The sequence below is a fragment of the Grus americana genome, chromosome 12 (genome assembly GCF_028858705.1).
Source record: "Grus americana isolate bGruAme1 chromosome 12, bGruAme1.mat, whole genome shotgun sequence".
NCBI lineage: Eukaryota > Metazoa > Chordata > Aves > Gruiformes > Gruidae > Grus > Grus americana.
In genome coordinates, this window is record NC_072863.1 from 17,350,199 (window position 1) to 17,371,948 (window position 21,750).

Here is a 21,750-nt window from a genome sequence, read left to right on the forward strand (position 1 = left end):
GTGTTTCTGAGACTTCAGTAGGATGAAATCATTCATCTTAGTTAGAACAAATTCAGAGAAATGCCAAGTGAGGGATAGAAATAGTAAGCAAGAAGTGTATTAGAGAGGAGTTGAAATGGAAGACCAAAGTATAGTTGAAGGTCAACCGCTTTAAAATGGGAACGACTGAATCACGCTTGTGTTCCAAGAGGAGAGACTAGAAAAGGCCAAAAACATCTGAAAGGAACTGCAAGGAAAGAGTAAAGAAGGGATAGAAAATAGAAGTTGCAGTGGGATTAGTAAGCACCATGAGCAGCCTCAGAAGTCAAGAGTCTGCACCTCTCTCAACAGGGCTGGGGAGGAGTGAGGGGAGGAGAAGGGGCAAGCTACGAGGTGAGACGAGACATTATGTTGTTCAATGTGTAGGGGAGAGATATGAAATTCTGTGTGAGAAAATGGGACCTCAGGTAACTAACCTGCATTACTGGCACTTATGCATCTGTCTTGCGCTCCTCTACCACGCTCCCCAATCTTTCCCCAAAACTGTACTGCTTTGTAACACTTTCTGTGTTAGATTGTTATTTTAAAGTGACTTTTACTGATGTAATGGATTGTCTCTAAACCTTTCCTTCTCTTGGCCCTATTTGATGAACAAACAAGACTCCACTTCTGCTGTGATTTGATCAAGAAGAGAGAGGAGGGGAGATGTCTTGTGCTGGTGACATTTTTGTACTCAGTAGGCTTTGTCCTTTATAATGGTGCATCGGAGTGTCATGCCCCAGCCTGCTCTGATGAGGCATATGCAAATGAGTGCCAAGAACAGGGCAGGATGAAACAGAACGTAAGAAGAATGAAAATCATGCAATTTTTTTGTTTTATATTTGATGGTGTTCTTGCATCAAAAGTAAGGGAAATATTTTGGGTTTGAGTAAGACAGCCTTTCTTGTACAACAGTTGTCTGCTAGTGAAGTTGCTGCCTCCTTTTCCCTGCTGTCATTTCTTCTGCCTCTAGCGTTGACTGCTATACTGTTGACAGCAGATGAAAGTAGGAACCCACTGCCGCTACTTCTACCTTCTATTACTATGTATTTTTTCTGTTTTCTACTAGAATGAATGAGAAGGGGGTTTGGTCCAATTTGGCTTTGAGTCACTTACTCTGTTGTACCTTAAGCTATGTGTAGCTTCTCGGTGTTTGCTCACAAATTCAGTCTGTGATCCTGTCAGCATTTGGACGTTACTTCTGCTCAGATGAGAAGTATTTGGTAGCTTTGTGGACTCTCCTGCTTAGCTTCAGTACAGTCTAATTAAACGCTTTGTCTTGGCTGAGGGGGCGACAACCACAGGCTGAAGGGCGCACTATTCTAAATGACAGTGTGAATAGCCTCTTAGTCTCTTCTCCCACCCCAGAGGTGACTGAAACATTTCTAAGGAAGTAGCATTTTGGTAGAAAGCTTTGACTTTTAGGTTGACAACATCTTTTTTTCATACAGGAAGAGGAATTATATATTAAAAAAATATGATGGCAATATGTGGATTCAGAAACTCTGCTCAGAAAAGCTGTAGTTTGTGCCTGCCTGATGCTTTCATTCTCTCATAATCTGGGTTCTCTGGGGTATTTGATTCTTTGCCATGCACCACAAGGTACCCAGAGGCATGTGAGATGGACTTGTATCAAGAGGTGTCTATCAGGAGGAAGTGGGAGCATCAGGCACTGAGAGGCATTTTTGAGCTATCCAGTTTTGTCTCTGACGTTGATATATTTCAAATCTCATCCCAAGTATGGACCATTGCTTCTAGTTCCTGCTCTAAGCAGGATGTAGTAAGACTCTGTCCAGGCAGAATTGGAGTATTTTTAGTGTTCATTGGCAATCTCACATAGTCATGGCAGTGTAGTTTGATCGCTTCCCAAAGACAAGTGTGAAGATCTCCCCTGTTCTTTCCTGGCACTAGAAGAGTGAGTTTGTCTAATGAACCACTTATGCCACTTTCTGGACCCCTTTTATTTTTCTTAAACATCTAACATCCAAATTTATTTATTTGCTTATTTAGGTTGTGATGTCCAGTGAAGCTTGGAGCTGTGTGTGTGGGTGTTTCCCTGAAGGAGTTGCCAGTGAAATATACACTGCTGAGCTGACGGCAGCACTTCTTACTAGACCATACCAGTCAAGAGGGTGAATGAATAGCACGGTAAGGATGCAGTATATCTTTAGTTTAAGGAAGAAAACAGACTTTTGTTTGTGGTCAATCTAGAATCGAAAGTGTCAGCCACAGAGCACACCATGTTAATCCCTGGTTTCACAATCACAGTATGTTCTGATCAGTATTGCAGTGGAATAGGCTTCCAAAGCAAATCCCAGGGCACTTCTGTTATCTTAAAATGAAAGCTTTAGGAACCTAAGACTTAGCTGCTTACTCTGAGCTGTACGGTGTAAAATTGAGTGTGTCCTGTATGCTTGAAAATGAAGTAATTTGCATAACAAAAGAGTATCTGTATCTAAGTCTTAAAAAAATATCTCTTTTTCCAAGTTTTTTCCAATTCCTCAGGTCAAACCATGCTTGATCCCATTTGTGCTTGAAATTTCTGTTCAGGCTAGTAAAGGCAGCAAAGCAAATGGGTGTACATTAGTACCAAGTTTCAGCGTAGTTCATTTTAGCTAAACTGAATGTCCATGGTGATGCAGAATTGTGTGTGCTGCTATTTCATTTCAACTGAATAACGAATATATGCTGTTACTGATTATATTAATATGTAATTATTACCATGAGAGACTAATCCCCTGAAACCATTGGTCACTTGGTGTATGTTCATTTAGCTACAAATGCTTTTCATTTTCCATTTGTATTTTATCATTTAATTGCTTTATTCAACATCACCCTTTTTTGATCTCCTGTTAATCATTATTTGGAATGAGAATTAGCCCTTAAGCAAACAGTGCCCCAAATCTATCTTGCTTCTTTATGTGTAGTGATGACCTTGTGTTGGACAGACAAAAAACCCCAACAAAACAATTAGCTATCACTTTAGCTTTATAATAAGAGTTCTCCATTATATTTGAAAATTGCAGTTGAAAAAAAAACCTTAACATTCATATTGTAAATCAACAGATTATATTTTTGAAGGACCTCAGATTCTAGAAAGACCTGATGTTCTGAATGCCTAGTGGAAACCTTTTCTTAAAACTAAAATAAAGAAAGAAAAGTTCACATCTGTCTCTCTGAAAGAGATCTAGACACTTATAATTTCTATAATTTCTTTGAAGGGAATCACGTTTGTAAGCATCTGTTTTCAAACTGGGAGTTGGTGCCCAAGGCAGTGATATATCTGGAAAATTTGACACCCAAAATCATGTGACAAAGAACAGTATCCTCCCTGGAGCTGTTTGAGCTGGCCTGTAGAATGGCAGCAGGAGCAAAGAGACGGGGATCAGGGAGCTGTCTGTGATACACTTGGGAAACCGGGGTCACTCTGCAGTTCCCTCCTGGCCTGTGTATTTGTTTTCCTTCCGTAAGAGTCTTGGACATGAGAGTGAGGAGGTATCCGGGTTGTCCAGAGTCCTCTGGAGGGGGCCTGCACATGCACCTCGGGATTGGGGTTGCAGGTTGCACAGTTGCAATAAACCTCCACACTGTCAAGACAACAGCTGATGGTTGGTGTCCACTTCAGAGGCAATCCTGTTCCTCTTAGTAGAATGGCATTTTCTTCACTGCACTGAACTGGATTTCTAAGCCCTTAATGTTTATGTGTTTTGTCATAAAACTAATGAGCATCCACCCCCTTAAAAATCTCATTAAAGTTTGTCTTTGGCAAGTTGCCTCCCAAAGTCTTGACAGTGCTTTGGGTGCTGATGATCTGATCGGAGCATCTTCTCATTCCCTCCTCCTTCCCCATCTGTTTGTATCCACCTCTGTGTTACAAAAATAAACTATTTGGGGCAGGAACCATTTTTTTTCTGGTTTTGCTTGGTGCAATGCTGTCTGGTGCACAACTTCTCTGCGGTATGAGTTAGCCTCTGCTGGTTGCTGCTACACCATCTCCTTTATCCAAACAAGTTACTCGAATGGTAAGCTGCATGCTGCAGCATACGTGTAGCATATGATAATACAAATAACTCGAATGTTTTCCTGTATGTAACCTGCATCTTAGACCATCCATTTACACTAATAACTCTGGCCACTAGCTTAAAATCAGAGGTGGAAGCAGAGGGACTGTTGAGGAGGTGCGTGAAGGTGTGGAAGATCAGAGGCTGTGGAACTTGTAGGGAAAAATGACGTCTGGTCCCTCCTCTTCAGTATAATCTGTACTGCTGCTGAATCATGAAGGGGGGAGTAACAGGAAGCTTGTGCACTATGTATATAAAAATGTAGCTATATTTTAAGAAATTTTAAGATACTTCATAAAATGCTGCTCTTTGTCTACTGATTTACCATGATCTGAGATGATACGAGGAAGAAAGCAAGGGAACTGGAGTCTCAAACAGCCTACAGGAGCAAATCCTTCACTTGCGTGCCTTTGAATGTTTTAAAGTTAGGATTCATTAAACAGTGCTTTAGGGGTTGCAGTCATCATTTAAAAATACCTCCTTTAAACAAACAAGAAATAGTATAGCTGAACGCAAGTACGATAAAATATAGTTCAGTGGTTCTTTGGTAGCCCTTTATTAAGGATTTGTCTGTAAGCAATACAGTGGGCTTTGAGAAATTGGGGAGATTGTTGTTGTTTAGGAATGTCAAAAAACTTTTGTACTTATTATATAGCTCTGGTGAACAATCATTAATCGTCTTAAAAATTACTGGGGACAGATAACATAATAAACTGCCCCTGGGATGTATTTCTGTTTTATCAGCCAGCAGTTATAAGTAAAAGGCAGAAATGGTGCTTCTAGCCAGTTTTGTTTAAAACAGCAGGAATGAAGAAGGAATAATCAGAATGTGAAATGCATTAAATCACGGCAAGAAAATTCCTTTCATCTTGAGTACGGCTGCTGACTGTCAATAACTGAGATTAATGCTACAGGAAACAAAGCAGAAATGCTAGATATAATGACATTTAAAGAAGAGCAATAACCAGTTTATTAAAGGAAAGTGGTTTGAACTCTGTGAGTTTGGCAAATGGAGTTTCAGAAGCATTTTAAGATACTTTGCCTCATCTAAATCATCATAGGAGTAAATTAAAATATATCCTGTAAATGAAATCTGGTCTCTCTTTGTATTATCTCCTCTAAGGGATATGCATACTCCTAATTCTTAAAAGGAACTCAAATGTCCTCATTGTGAGCCTGAAATTCTGCATCCCAAAAAAGTGCCACTTCAACAACTTTCCTGTCTGATATGAATACACTGAAACAGAGGCTGCTTTAGCAGTGCATGTTCCATTAAGAATGAAATTGAGCTAGGTTTAGGGGTTTTTAGCTTTCTTTTCTGTCCCATAGCTTTCTCCGTTTCACAAATTGAATTGCAGCTCCTGACAACACTCGGTGGTGCTGCTCACAGGGAAGTACAGAGCCAGGCTGGCGATGGCGGCTCTGTGCCAGCAGCCACGGAGGGTACGTGACAGTTTAGTTCAGTCACTGTTTCTGTTAGTGGTGTGGCATTAACCTGGCTGTGTCTCCTCTCCAGTGAACTAAATTCTTACAAGTTCTACAAACATTATCTTTAGAACTTCTAAGCCTCATTGCCTTGGGAAACGTGGCCAAAAACATTTAATCCGGAGACAAAAAGGCTCAACTCCCCTCTTAGTGGGGGAGCTAGAAGGAATTTCACCTTGAAGAGCTTGGCTGGCAGAGATGTTGATTAGAGGCTATGGATGAGGATCTCTGTAGTCCAGAGTGCTCCAGTATTTATATACATCCTATTTTATAAATTTCTGTGGAGCCCTAGGGATGGAAGTGCCCACCTTTGTAGAGGGAAGGACCTTTGGTCTAAGACTGCAATGTGCTTGTGAACTAGACGCCTCTAATGATCTTATGAGCGCCATTTACCACTTGCCTGTTCCTACCACCTTCCCCTTCTTGCTTGAATGTTGCATTTACTCCATTAATTCCTTCTCCATTAATGTTATCAGTTTCTGTCACTCAGCTGAAGTCCTCTGTATTTTCTACCAGTCCAACTGTGCATGTCAGTCTCTTTGATGTGTACCTGTTTCTTTTAATGAATTAATTCCAAGGCTAGATGATCCTTGTGATCATCTTGCCTGTCCTTCTGTATAACACAGACCATGCAGCTTCCCAGAAATAATTCAATCATAAGAGGAAGGCATTTCTCTCTAATGTTCATTTAATTGGGTGCAATGATTTGTCTTTTAGCCCATCAATATTTCAAAAGAAAGCCCACCCTAACCTATGATTAACTGAGGGCAATAAACACATTTTGGACTGGAAAGTTAAAACTAATAGATTCAAATGGGCAATTGAAGGTGATTAGTAGAAGTAACTCATTTCTCTGGCGATTTCTAGTCTAGAGGGACACTTGGCCTTTTTTTTCCTGCCTAATGCGTGAGTGGCTCCTATTAACATAAGCAGGACGTCTTTTGTGTAAACCTCCTGCGTGGCTGTGGGTACATCTGTCAGCAGCGCAGAGCTGTGCAGGGTACCTCAGCCGGCTCCACGTCAGCCCCACGCTCTCTTTCTGGCAATTTTGGGGCATCCTGTTAATCATGGGAGCGGTCTTCACGTTGTTTAGAGTGAGAAATGAGTTTTGCCACTATAGTTTCTTGTTGAGACTGACTTGCATCAAATGATACAAAAGCTGTTTCCTCTTAAGGATGGTGTGAAATTTTGCTCGTGTACAAGACAAGAAGCAGAATGTGTTCAAATGCGAGTGGGGCCAAGGACTATTAATGCATAATGGAACGTGGCCCTTGAAGATACTCGTTTAGGAGCAGCTTTTATGATGATGTAGTAATTACTCTTCTAATAGAAAAAAAAAAAAATCACAGGCATTTAACAGCAGCTGAAGAAACACCAGCAACAGAGGGGATCAAAGAGAAATGACATAAAGGCTGATAGCAAACGGGGGCGGTGGGTGGGGAAGTGCTATTGACCTTAAATGTGAAGAATTTAGATTATGATTGCTCTGGAGCAGGAAATATATGCCCTATTTTGTTTAGTAGCAATCTTTTTTCTTTAGTGATAATAAATCTCTGCAAGTCTAATAGAAATTATAATTAGCCACAACAAAAGTTTCTGTGGTAAAATGGCTTCAGCCTAGTACAGTATGGGAGAAGAGTTTACATGTGTCTGCTTTTCAGAGGCTCTGTGACCTGCTTCGTGGGACCGGAGGCTTAACTGTATTCAGGGACTTGGTGGAACTATATGTCCTTGCTTCAAGGCCCTTTTGTTAATTAAGAAACTAGAATTGCTTTGTGTCATGTGATAGCCTAGATCTAATGATACTGCTTACATCATGTGTGTCTGCTTGTTGAGCTTATCTACATAACTATGAGTTGAGAGGGGGAATGAGCAGTGCTGGAGGTTGCTGATGGCTTTTTGCAGAGACAGACTCTCTGTGGCCTTGCTGTTTGAATGGTTCATGAAGACGGCTCAGACTAGAATCAGGTCCAGTTACAGGACTGGAGTGACTGCATTCTTTATTTTATAAAACTGGCATTCAGTAAACAGATGTAACCTTCATTTTTCATAGAAACAAACAAGAGTGATGTAGGAAGCAACAAATGACATTGGCTCTGAAAGTCAGTGAGATATCTCTGTAGCATGCAGTCGATGAACTGAATTTTCCTGGTTCTGGTGCACAGGAAAGCATGGACAATGTCATACAGTCAGAGTGGTGCTTTGCTTTTTCCTGTGTGGTAGAGCCACTGATCAGACACAGAAGTTAATGTCGGGTTGGGCATTTTTTTGGTCTTTGCGTTTGGGTCCTTATTTTTTGGTATGCCACGACTTGATGTTTCACATGACATAGATGGGTCTTTGCTACTGTTTGGAAGATTAGTTTATCGATCCAGCATTTACATGAAGTTCACTGGCTTCTGCTAATCAGCATTCTGTGTACATCTGGACTTCTGACTTTTTCACAGATAATAGAATATGTTTTTAATACTATTTGAACCACTATATTCATACCGACTTAAATGTCAGTTCTTACCAATTTGACAGTATGTGGATTTAGAGGAAGAAAAGTTTCACTGAGCAGATTATCAAAAACTGAAAGGAGAAAGTAGTTTTCCAGATGACTTGATGCTGCTAGGTATGTCACTAAAAATAACAGAAAGCTCCTAAGCAAATGGATGCAAGCTTCTGGATGACATAGGCTAAATAAACTCTGTCTGGAGTGATGTTCTATTGAGAATGAAGCCATCTCTAATGAGTGGAAATACAGCAAATGGGAGAATACTCTCAATAGGGATCTGAGCTGCTTTCGATTGTGAGATGGTATTGTCTAAGCTGGGTAAAAAGCAGCGGCTGAATTTTGGCTTGCACTGTGAGCTGGTACATTCTCTCCCACTGCAGCGAGGGTAGGGATTTTAGGATAAATTGAGCTGGGCTACAATCTATGCAAATGGGATTTCCACACCCTGTGTGCACTGAGGTATGGAGGCTGGAGCCCTGGGGGACTTGCCCAGCCTGGTGCAATGCACACACGCGTGTGCTCACCATCGCACTACACCTGACTTGATCCGTTTCCGGCAAGTAATTCCTGTGTGCTGGTGGCAGGGGATGACTGTGGAGGTGGAGAGAAGCTGAATAAAACTCAGAATATACTAGTCAGGCATCCTGCTACTACACCAGATTTGGGCTTGTATAATATGACACTGGATAAAGAATTTAAGCTTATTGATGGAGGAGTAAGTTGGCAGAATATCCCAAACTGTGGCTGTCTGCAACTTTATTTTGAGAAGTCCTGTGTAATACCTCTTTGTGCTTCATAGTACAACCATAAATTAAGATTTGCAATCATATTTCACCTGTTCCTTCAGGGGAAGGAATATTTTCTTAGCAGTGACGGTGAGAGAACACAGAACTGCTTCTCCTTGTTGGCTGAAATGCCACAGGAATGGTTTTCACTGCTGGATTTCACTCCAAAGGAAAAATAGCTAAATAGCTGCACCAAAAAGAGTTTCCCCGTCCTGAATCTTAATGGTTTTATTTTTCTTGTCTATTGTCTTCTTAACTTCAGGTGCTTTGCCTTTTTTTTATTATATTTTAAAATTGAAAGCAGAATAATAATGTTTAAAACTCAGGCTATTGCAGGTTTTAAAATATGAGGAAATAGTATAGAATACAAAAATTATTCAAAATTCAGTTAAAAGTCAGTGTTCTCTTCAAATTGAGTACTTCTCTTTTGTTCTGGAGATTTTTGGGGACTCTATCTGCAGTGTTCTCAGTGCTTGAAAGATTATTTTTCAGTAATCTGTGTTGGGAGATTAGTAGGTGAATGCATAATTTTCCATAATCATAAGAGACAAGAGTTTTGAATAGTGGCCTCAGACTCCTCTAGGTCACTCGCAGCTTAAATTAACTTCTGTTCCTTCGGTTGTTGTTTTTTTATCTTTTCTTCAAAATGGTTAAGAACACCATAAGGCTAGCTAGCAGGAATTTTATCTATTGGATCTCACAAGGATTAATGAAGAGGAAATGGGAGCTTTTGTTGTAGGAATTGAGTGAATCTTATGGCCTTTATAGCAAACTATTTGTTGATTTAGTAGAAATTGTGTTTCACTAGCAGGGTAATTCATCAGCATCAGACACCAGTAGTACTGTATGTGCTGAAATCAATTTTGTGTGAGGTTCAGAGCACACTAGAAGTCTTATGCTTTAAAATAGCTTTTTGGGTATGACAGAGAAGAATCAAGTGATTACCCTAAACTGAAGTAAACGAACATGCTAAGACATGTCAAGCTTTATCAATCAAAGCTATTTAACAAAAACCCCTATGCATCGGGCCATTTTTACTCATGTTGGCAATAAATACTTCCCTTTTCTGAAAAACTACTTGGGGAAATTTTTATCATGTTGAACTGCTCGGACAGCAAGGTGCTAGATGAAAAATGTCAGAACTGCTATTAACTGGAAACAGTTTATATGCTGGTAAATGATGAATGAGTGCAATGGGCGACGATGGTCAGGACGCTCAGCCCAGCACAGGTTTTGCCTGGCTGGTGCTGAAAGATGGGAGGTTATCGGTCCTGCGCTCCTCTTCCCCCTGTGTTTCTGGGAAGTCTGTGGGAGAGCATCCAGCCAGCCACCAATGGTAACTGGATGCAGCTGAGTGACTGTCACTGGACATGACACAAAGGGGCATAAAATACGGCCTGAGATAGAAATGGCAGGGGAGTGATGAGGGGTGGTAGAGTGTGAATATATCCAGTAGTGAAGAAAACTACCTGAAACTTTATCTCCTGACAATATTTGTGTTCATGAAAGCTCTTGTTAAGCTTGGCAGGACTGTGAATGAGAAGGGGCTCATGGATGAGGTATGACTACCTTTGTCCAGTAGGTTTGTAATTCTTTTTAAAAAAAAAAAAAAAAAAAAGGAAGTTTCTGAAATCTCCTTTTTCCCCCCGACCTTGCTGTATATGTATGTTAAGAGAAAAATTAGGAACTATTAGTGAAAAAGAAATTAATTGCATGCTAAATCAAGTCTAGATATACAAATCTCCCCTATTTTATAATTGGTCAAGCTGAGCCATTCACAGGAAGAACTGCTTAAAGATGAATGCCTAAGGTGTAAGAATTGCCCACAGTTGGAAGCTAATAATATCATATAAGTAAGGCAAAGTAATATTTGTGCTAAAAAAAAAAGTATCGATTAAACTCTTTGCAACATATTGTTGGATTCCTCATATTTAGGTTCTTGCTAAAGGTTCACTGAGACACATCAGTTCTCCATTAACCACACAGTCATTCCTAGCTTGAGTTTCTGCACAGCTATTTTACAATGTGTGCGCTTCAGAGCTTATAAAAAATGTGATGTTAGTCATGCTCATAGTAATATTAGAGAACGTTATTAGTACTGTCATTTCCAGAGCAAAACCACATCCAGCCATACCCTCAGAAATTTGCTTGGAAAATGACACACCTCTTTTTCTTCAACCTTACCAGGAGTATATGCTTAAAGGACCATTTTATTTGCATGCGGATTCATTAGTTTTAAGCATGAGGCGCATGTCTATCTTCATTCTAAAAGCTCTCCCCTGAGCTCCCATGAAAATTTGGCATTGCTATAGCATGCTTTCTTCTCTTGTATGTTCGTATTATATGTGTATTTCTGACAAGTTGATTGGTATCAGCTAAACCTGGTTTTGCAAGTATAAATAATGAACTCATTTTTTTTATCAATTATTATTTACATCTTCCACATAGGCCACCTGTTCTAATCTGTGCCCAAATCAGATACTTAGGCTCTGTCTATAGTTAAATTGGAAGATAAGCTTGTAGTACTTGCTGTAGTTAGTTTCCCTTATAATACTGAAGAAGTTGTGGTAGCTCTGTAGTAAATAAGTAGTACATTTCTAAACAGCTGGTTGGGGTACAGTGAGTGCTGAAGCCATACGATGCTGACAGATTCACTGGCTTTGTCTGTTACAAGTAACCGTGTGCCGTGTCCATGAAGTCCTGTCACTTGATCAGAAGAAAACCACAAGTTGGGACACGTAAACAAATGTAACTGGAAGCATCATATCCTGGTGACGGTCTGTGACTTTTCCTGAGGTGACTGGAAAGCATTGCATGAAGCCTGTGCCAGGCTTCTGGGGTAACCCGTGAAACCATACAGGTAATTAGGATGATTTCATGTTAAAAAAATAAATTATGTGTGCATTTTTAAGACTATTGCACATTATAAGATTTATTAGTCTATACTTCTTTATTTAAAGATGAACACCCAACTTGCATGGATGCCCATAAGCACTGTGCTACTCTGACACCTCTAACTTGAGGGACGGACGGCTGCAGTCTTGTGGTATTCCTGGTGATTAAAATGTGCTGATGATCATAAATGATTGTTCTGGGTTAGATCTAAGATTTGTCTTCCATGCTTTCTTTTTTCCTTGCAGGAGAAAAATTAACCCCATTCTGTCCATCAAAGAGAGTCCATAAATTTGTATTCAGAAAGTATCTCCCGATTCATAGCTGCTTACAAAAGTCAACATTTTTTATAATACTCTCCACTAAACTGAGTCTCGATATTTTCCCTTTGTGGGTCATATCTGTGGCATGCAACGCACTGAAGGAGCACCGGGAAACCACAGGGTCCGTTTTATCCGCAGCCCAGATGTTGTTGCTACCTTTCAGTGCTGCTGCTTTCCCAGCAGAGAGGGCCTGCAGCCAGACAGTAACTGCATTCTCAGAAGCTGAAATGGAGAAGCCCAAAATGAACCAGAGAGACGGAGAGGCTTGTTTATAATTATGCCACAGTTTATTGCTTATTTATTGTTCAAATCTTTAAAGATGGGCTAATGGAGAAGGGGAACTAATTCTGTGGGTGTTGAATCTCTTCTGATAGTGAGAAACACAAGCATAAAATTGCAGTATAGCAGGATGGCCTCTGAAGAATTTTCCTAGGAGTCAGCTTTTTTCCCCCCTACTGTGCAACACAACTGGAAAATTTCTATTATAACCATGCTTTTCACCCAAGATAATAGCTTTGTATCAGCGACTGACTTGACTGAGTAGCCTTCCACAGGAGACAGAGATAGAAAATTTTGCATGCTTTAAACTTCACCTTTGACTTATGTTTCATAATTCTTGCTCTTTGTTGTGTCAACGAGAAGATAAAGATGGAAATGTCATATGGAAAAAATGGAGTAAGTAAACATACTACTGAATGTGGCCCAGGAAAGTTAAATTGATTTTTTTTTTTTTTTTTGGTTCTTACCAGCAGTTGGATCTCCTTCTAAATACCTCAGTTTTAGAGCTTACTGAAATGATGTGATTATGATATTCTTAATATATTAATTATTCTTAATTCTTAATATCAAATTTTATGAGTGTTGTTCCAGATCGCAACATTTCTTCCTCTGCGGTTCATTGTAAGGATTCCTGAAATTCCTTAATCTGGAGTCGGTAATCTCTCTCAAACACATTGCTTCTGTCTGTTATTAAAGGATTGAACAGAATTAGTATCCAGGAAGAAGTTCGTAGCGTTTATGGTTTTCTGAGGTTCATCCTTCCAAAATCCGAGTTCATCATTTGGGCATTGATAGTCAAAAGGAAAGGCTATAACCAGAGATTGGAAAGGAAAATAGGAAGAGAAACTGTTGACAGTTCTTGTTTGTTTTGAAAGCTGTGTGTAGTCTGGCCATATGCTTGTTACGCTCTTCCCAGCTTTGTTCCCTTTAAAGGTTTTTGGTTTGTAAGAGAACTGGGTTATGTTGTGGTTGCCAGAGAAAGTGCAGGTTGCAAAGAACAGAAAGGGAGAGAAAGCTTTGAGCAGGGCTTGTGGGACAGCTGGGCTGCCGCAGAGGCAGACTGTCTTGGTTTGGTTTTACTGACTATGCTTTTCTTTTTTTCTTACAAAACAACTGGCAGTAAATTCAAGAGCTAAAGAAGGTTCTAGTCCCACACAAAAAAAAATTCCTACCTTTCTGAGAAGATATCATAATCTGATGTGAATCCATTGTATGTTGAATGATAAATCTCATTCTTTATTACCTTATGGTGGCACCAGCCACAAATTTGAGCTACATTTGTAGACTGAATTAGGGTTCTGAAACGGCACTGAGAGCTGATTTGTTTTTCTCCCTGTGAACCAGTATCAGTAAAATCATAAAGCATAGTTTGAAGGATGCTTGTGCATATTGAGACTTTCAGTCATTGATCTTCAGAATGTATCATATGTATCTTTGTTTCAGAATTTCTTCCAAACTTTGGTTTATTGAATTTATTTAATTTATTGTCATTGAGCTATGCTCTTTCTAAACTGGATCTAGCTGCAGTCTGAAGGAAGAGCCTTGCTCTCTTTTTTCCCTGGAGCATTAAACCTCAATAAGTGTTAGACTATAATATTGGCAACCAGAATACAGAGGAACTCGCATTATCATCAACTGTCATTCTGATCTGACAATACCGTATTATATTCTCAATAGATACTTTTGTGAGCAAACAATGAGTGGCATAAATGACTGTGCTGGTCTGACATGGGGAATTTGACTTGTCAGTTAGAGAAGAATAAGGCAAAAATTGTATACATGGCCAAAATATTTAGCATAAAAGTACTTGTGCTCCTTCTCCCTGCAGAAGGAAGAAGAAAGTTAAGAGGGAACAAAGAGACATATATTTAACAGATGGAAGAGGCTGCCTGATTGTACTACCTCTGTCAGCACTGTCGTCTTCTGATAAATGAAGTGCCCTGCATTTGCTGCACAGCTGTGGATACTGAAGGAGGAACTGGAAATGCATGTTGTTCAATAGAAAAGCAAAGATTATTTGTATGAGCTCTTCACTTATCGGCTGACTCCAATATGTGTGGTGGCAGGACTGCTGGGTAAATGATTGGGGTTACATTCTTCTGGAGTAGACCCTCTTATGGGCTCTGACCTTCCTCGGCTCATTGCCTAGAAAGCAGTGCGTTTCAGCAGAATAGAGCCTCGTGAAAGATACATTGCCAGTCACAAAGGAATTTGGCCTTATTTAATATAGTCTTAGCAGAAATAGAACCAATTTACTCGCAGGGCTTGGTTCCTTTAGAGTGGCTTAGAAATGGTCTGGATTACATGACAATTTAGTCCACTTTAAAAAAAAAAGGTATCTTTCAGTCAACTTTAAATATGGAAAAAATTCTTTTTAGTATGCAGTTATCAATAGTAGAATGACTGTAATTCTGTTCAGTAGAAAATCTCCAGAGATACAGTAATTTACCTGTTATATCACTTTATTGTATCTTTCTTATAACTGACCTTTGCGAGTTGGTGTTAGTTACGTGATACTCCAGCCTTGCTTACTGTGCCAGAATGTATTTTCTTAGTGTATAAAGTGATCTTTCAAAATCTGTATATCTACCCTAGTATAGCGTTACGTGGAATAAGACTGATCTTTTCCATTGTAAGCTTGTATGAGTCTTGTGACCTTAAATGAAGTAGAACATAGATAATAGCTGTAAACACAACTGCAGCATTAGTGAATTAAAATGCCTGCCTGGTTGTAAAGTTTACCGGTGCTTCAGAGAGATGCTTTAATTACAGGAGAGTTGTTTCAGAATGATCTTATATGTGATAGAACAGTGCTTGGAGGTGCAGTACAGATCAGAGCTTTTCTGGTGGAGCTGCAGTGCAGACTCAGTAAAAATTTAAAAAGCCAAGAGAAGCATGAGTGATAAAAAGGAACTAGGGAAAACTTTTACAAGTGAGGAAGCTGTGGCATGTTGGCGAAGTCATTGATTGCACCTGAATTCTTAATTTGGCACTTCCACAATATCATAATAGTTTCTCTTGAGATAGAAGTTATTTCTGAAGAACAGACTTTAAAACATTACTTTTTTTTCTTTATCAGAAGAGGATTTTTAACATATCTCTGTATTTTATCATAACTAGCCAGACAGGAATGAAAAATACTATTCTGTAATAGAAATTCCTTGTTTCTTACTCTGTAGTACACTCTGTCCAGAAATGTTCTTGGGGATGGTACTGCTCATACATGGATCATTAACTAAGCATTCAAGGTACTCTGACCTAGCCCGCTTTCATAGGATTAAATTAGATAGAAATCACAAAATAACTAGCTTTACAGATCTTCTCACCTTGGTCATTTTGTACTTGTATTGGTGGAATTAGACACTACAGCAGACAAGATGATTTCTTCAGGTAAGAGAAAATTTAACATCATGTCAGCAAAATAACTGCTTTTGAAAGTGAAGGAAGCCAGGAAGACTATAGTGAAGGTGAATCACTTTAAGCATAGGTTGTGTAATGCATTTAGAATTTAAGATCTATCCCATGCAAATAAAACTAACGCAGTAACATTCATGGGACCTCTGCTGCCTGAAAAGCCTAGGTCAGAAAACAGAAACTACAGTGGTGATAGGGTTTTAACTTCATTAGAAATAGGCTCTTTGATTGAAGACCTACAGTCATGGTTGTGTGCATCTATGGGCATTTCTTATTGTCTATTTAGTAGAGACAAAGTGTGGGAGAAAGTGAACCTACTTTTAACATCTCCCCCCTTGTCTACTTTACCTGTACCAGAGCACGGGAAAGCAGGGCTGACTGCCTCCCACCATCTCTGACCGTAACAAAAAATCCCATGCAGATTTTGTACTCAAGCCAACATGTGCAAATCCTGGGGTTATAGAAATATCACTAGAGCTTAGCAATACACACTCAGCGAAACCCATTTCCAATACAGAATCTCACCATCCGAGTAGGAAGCGTCCCTCATAGTAGAACATACAACCATGAGCTAGTTTACTGCTAGCTTAAGCACCAGCAAGGTGTCTGTACTCTGAGAATTTGGGGCTTGGGAGCAGTTAGTATTCAGCATTACTGATGTCATAGGTGAATATGCCAATATTAAAGTCAAAATAAAGTCAGGCAGCAGGTAACTTACCCCCAGTAGGTTTGAAAAGACCCTTTTGCACCACAGCATCTTTTGTAGCATTGCTCATTTTTTCTGTCATCTGCGCCTTTAGGGCCTTTAGCCTTAGCCTCGGCTTTTGAGATACCTTTTTTTTTTGAAGACGAGTTCTGAGTTAATGAATGACTTGATAGTGCCTGTTTTGCACCACAGCTTATAAATTTCGGAGAAAGGAAAGCGGTGCAGTGTTTGCCTGTGGAGCTGCGATGCTGACAGCAAGGCTGCAGCAGACCTGCAGATGTACAGTATCAACACAGCAGCTTCCTCTGCTCACCATCCTGGTCTTTGCTAGTAAGACAGACTCCTTTTTCTTCTTGTACCCCAAGTTAAAATAAGCCTTCTGCCTGTATTTAAATAGATTGATGGACAAGGGCATTCCAGCTGTGTTGACTTTGTCTTATTTTCTTCTTTGAAGACTTTTTTTTTCCTCACAAATTTCAGTAAGAACATGTGACTGGTTCCTCAGCTGAGTTAACTCATCCTCACTCCACTGACTTCTGTGGAGCTCTGCCAGCAGAAGGTAGCAAAGTGCCTGGCTGGGTCAGCCACTGTGCGGGGAAGGGAACATGGAAGGTGGCACAAAGACCTTGCCAGTGATCTACTTGCGGGCTATGAGAATGGTCTGTGACCACACCTACCTACTTTTGTATTAAAAAAATGGTATTATGAGAAAACCTTCATTCAATATGAGGGAATTGTAATAACCTGGGAAAGTGAAATTGTTCTGCCGCTGCGTACGTCTCCATTAACTTGACTACCAGTTGCCTCATGCAGAACTGAACTGGCACTCATGCTTCTGTCGATGCCAAAGGGACGGGCTTTCCTGAATAGCCACCACAGCAGTTGGGAGGAAAGGGGTTTTAGCCTGGCCTTAGTTATCCTGACGACAGCTTTCACGTCTTAATTCCTAGAGATACTCACTGCAGAAGATCTTTTCCTGGGAATCATTTAACCAAGTAAATGCTTATTTTAACTCCACTTTTAGAAATACTGTATAGTAAGGTTTCTAGATTTCAGGATGTGTGCATAAAAATCTAAAAGCTTCAAAAAGCAGGAGCAGAATTGCTTCTTTTCCTTTCATGCTAGTTCTGCAAACCATTGCCCCCACATCAGCAGTGTCCTAGGCTATTCTGATAAAATGCTTTCACAAAACAGCAGCTATTGGACTTTGCAAGTAGAACCAGTTGTTGGAGAGGAAACTGGAGATCACCACAGTTAAGATGACATAGCTAAAAAGCAAAAGTTTAGACACACCCTCATCACCTTTGCTATGATGGCTTAATGTGTTAGTCCAACACATCCTTCCCCAACTTTCTCTGCCGCCTCTTCGCCAGAAGTTCCTAAGCTACCTTGGAACAGGTGAGGGGAAAAAAAAGCAAGTGCCTGCTCCTTGCTCCCACGAGAAGAGTGTGTTGGCTTAAACCCATCGCCTGAGGTAGCGGCTGGGTGTTGACTTTGCCCTCGGTGGGTAGAGTGCATCGGTGTATCCCTCCCGGAGCGTGCTGCGGGCTGGGAAGCGCTGGCAGCAGGCAGGTCGCCGGGGAGGCTGGCAGTGCTTTGAGCCACCACAGCTGTTCAGTAGGTGAACGCATGTCACAGCCTGCTTTAAGAAGTGTGCATTTCCTTTAATAATGCTGCAGTAAAGAAATATGATGTATTTGGTATTGCTGGCTTCCCTTTTAATGGGAATAGCTTTTGGTATCATTTGCCATATGGAAAGTGTTTAGTCTGTTCTTAACTATAATTATTCTTTTATATAGTCTTGGTCCCTTAATCTCCTTCTGCCCTTCTTGCCAGCTAATATAAAGGACTTTTATTTATGGAAAGTTTTGTTTATAAAATTAATATTCTTGCAGAGAGTGCATTTTTAAGGCCAAGAAATAAAGTTTTCAGGATGGTTGCATTTTCTTATAATATTGTGTGCACTGCATTATCTTGAACAATTCATAGGCACTGTATAATAGATTTCTTATTTAAAAATATGACCATTGCAAGGTAATTTGTTTGTTTTTTTCTAAAGAATATATGCTTTTATTGTGCTGAGACAGACTGACTACTGAAATTTGTGCTTTCTGTTGTGCTTAGTTTTGAAACACCATTTAGGTGCCATTATCTCTCTTTTATTTTTGCTGCATTTTATTAATAAATCTGAGAGTAAAATTAGACTTCATTTTCATTAAGAAGAACCAGTGGTCCATGCACTCTCATTGAGTTTGGAGGAGATTTACACTAGTTTATCAGCTGGTGAATCTGAATCAATAATTCAATAGTCCGCTGTCACTTTAGAAATGAAAACTTGTTGATGATGTACTGAAACAATGTTACATTTTTCTTTATTAATAGTACTTTACACTTATACAGCAATTTTCACTTAAGGATCTCAAACCATTTTAATAAAGTAGAAAAAAAAATTCTACCTCCTTTTCTTGCAAATGGAAAAAACTGAAAAATACAGTGATTAACTGCCAGGGCAGAGAACTTACGTGTATATTTGAACGTGCACAGGACCGTTCCCAGCCCTGCAGTCACCCGGTTTGTAGTGGTCTGTTTAGTACCCATGTTATTAAACTCTCCCACCCACCAAAACAGGGAGCTGCGCTCACAGTTTCGAGTTAGTACGAGGCAGGGACCATTCTTAAACATTGCCTAGGAAATGGGGGACAGGGGGGCGAGCAGTAGGATTTTAAGGTGTATAGCCCAACACTTGCACGGCAGGGAATATTATTATTGTTGCCCTTTGTTTCTGGGATCCCTGACCCCAGGGGTTCCCCTGTTAGATGCTGATGTGCTGTTATCAACGGGAGAGACTGACTTGAGCCCAGCGCTGCAGGGTTCTCGCGCGTCCTCGGGCAGCGGCTGTCGTGTGGGATCTCGCTCGTAATACGGCGTCCTTAACGTTGCCCAGGGAAATGCTGGGGGAGAGAAAGAGCTGGCGGATGGAGCTGTGCTGGCTTGCACCTCCTGAGGGTCTGGCCCAGGATCTATAACTGCAGGAGAATTTGCCTTTACAACTGAGCTGAACAACAAAGATAAATGGGAACCATAATTGTAAGCCATTTCACGTGGGCCATATCAGAGCCCACAACAGACCAGGATTTCTATTAGGAAGGCATGATTTGTGACATTTCATAATGCTATTTTCATCTATTTTGAAAATGATCAAAAATGGAATTTTTCTGTGGGGAACACAAAAATTCATTTTATAAAGATAGTCTTTTTTTTTTTAGAGAAAGAGAGAGAGACTGCATGAGCTTTACAGACACAATAAATCATAGTGACTGGTGATAAGAAAATATTTGTTAGGCTGAAACTCTGTTATATTTGATTGGACATTAATCATCTTTTATGTGTGCTGTGGATATGGTTTCCATGTAAATTGTTCACCAGAAAATGCATAGTTGGTGTTGAAAATTAAGTGACACTTTAGATGGTAATATATTCCTTTTGAAGTAATAAAGATGGATGAGTCTTTCCATTATGACTGCTGGGATCTGAATGAGAAATATTTTGAGAATTGACAAATAGCAGAGGTTAGGGCTGCAGTCAGTGATAACTTGCAATCTGGGTGTTTCCACTGAAATTTTCAGTATATGTGGCATGGATCGATCCTGATCTTAGACAACATTTACTAAATAATTCCTCCTGTTGCATGTAGCAGTGAAACAGCACTGACTGTAGTAGGAATAGCTTGGACTCATCCTCAATTATTTGCATATACTCAGAGTGAGATCTGACGTTTTTGTTTGTAGCATTTTCAGTTTAATTTTCTGTGAATTAAATGTGTCGTGGTCATACTGGACAATGACACTTGCCCGGTGAGGTGAGGCGTAGGAGCTAGCAATAGTTTGCTTTGGAGACTAGGTGGCCTTTATCATGCCTGTCCCCAGAATCTTGAATATTCCCTTTGCTGACTTGTGATGCTCAGGTTTAAATAGTACCTGCTTTGTTAAATAGCTATCCTGCTTCTAGGAACAAAAGGGACTACAATGAAGCACATACAGCCTCGAAGTTGGCAACTCTTTATTTCACGGAAATTTAGCAAGTTATGTTCTAGCATCACCTGAATGTTTCTTAAAATGTAGCACCCTCTATGGGGTTTTGCAAAATGCCGGTAGGGTTATGGCTGACGCAGCACCTTGCACTGCTAACGCGTCTGCTGCAGCAGGGGCCATTACTGCTGCCTTTCCCAAAACCGTGCCGAATGGCAGGACTTGGAAGAGCAGCACAGCCTGCATTACCCCAGGCACGCGTCTCTTCCTCCTTTTTCCTTCCTTGATACTAGATTAGCCAGTAAAATAAAATCTTGCCATCTTTCAAGGCCACATTTTTTCTGCCCCAAACTTTTTCGGGTTGGTCTATCCTTTCCAGATCCTTTCCAGAACAATCCCCTTCTGTTTGAAAGAAAATACAGGGTTTTTTCTTTTACCTTCCTTGCATTCTTTCTCATCCTATCCCCTCCTTTCATAGCGTGCATTTCCGTATTTTCATTAGTTGAAATACATTACGCAAATGTATGTGCAACATATTTGTGTACCATCATTTTATAGATTGGTATTGATTTGTGGAGCTTCTGTCTTCCTCATACATTTGGTTGTTTGTGGTCCAGTTTTCCTTTCAAATTAATTTATTTGGAAGGGGTTTCACTGACACAATTATGCTACTGTTTCCTTACATACATGGCCAATAAACAGTTTCCCTGTGGTTCCTTATGAGAGCGAGCTCTTAAATTACATCAGTAATGAGCTCTGTGATGTGATAAACAAGAAAACATTAATAAAAATCTTGGGAGACGAGATCCAAATATATTTCTTCCTCTTCATTAAGTTAGCACTGGTTAATCATTGTGGGCAATATGTTGGGAATTGATGCTGGCTGCTGTGCTTCTGATAAAGCATTTAATATATTTAGGGTGGGACTATCCTGGTCAGAGAGCGCAAGAACAAGTTGTCCCCATCCCCAAAGTATTACCTTAAGCAATAAGTTGTGGTGTCAGACTTGGTAAGGAGGAAACTTAGCTCTGAAGAACAGGGCTTTTTGTTCCTTGTGTTGCATACTATAGTGCATGATACAAAGTGTCACTGAACTTGGAAAACCTGGGGGTTTTGGACTGATTAAAGATTTTTTTTTTTTTTTTTTTTTGCTGCTGCTGCTGTTAATGCTTTACAATTTGAGATTGCTGCTGCTTCAGCATTACTTATTTCCTCAGTGTTTAAAATTCTTCTCATTATTCTCCTTCCATTTGATTTTC

At 40.0% G+C, this 21,750-nt stretch overlaps 1 protein-coding gene across 1 annotated transcript in view; it reads left to right on the forward strand.

Moving 5' to 3' along the window:
* Window positions 1-2,154: 2,154 nt before the first annotated feature.
* The window catches only part of LOC129211669 (uncharacterized), a 208,173-nt gene continuing 188,577 nt past the window's right edge, over window positions 2,155-21,750 (forward strand). Inside the window, exon 1 of the mRNA XM_054839117.1 lies at window positions 2,155-2,166. The gene's annotated coding sequence lies outside the window, so the exon portion shown is untranslated. The remainder of the gene's footprint in view (window positions 2,167-21,750) is intronic.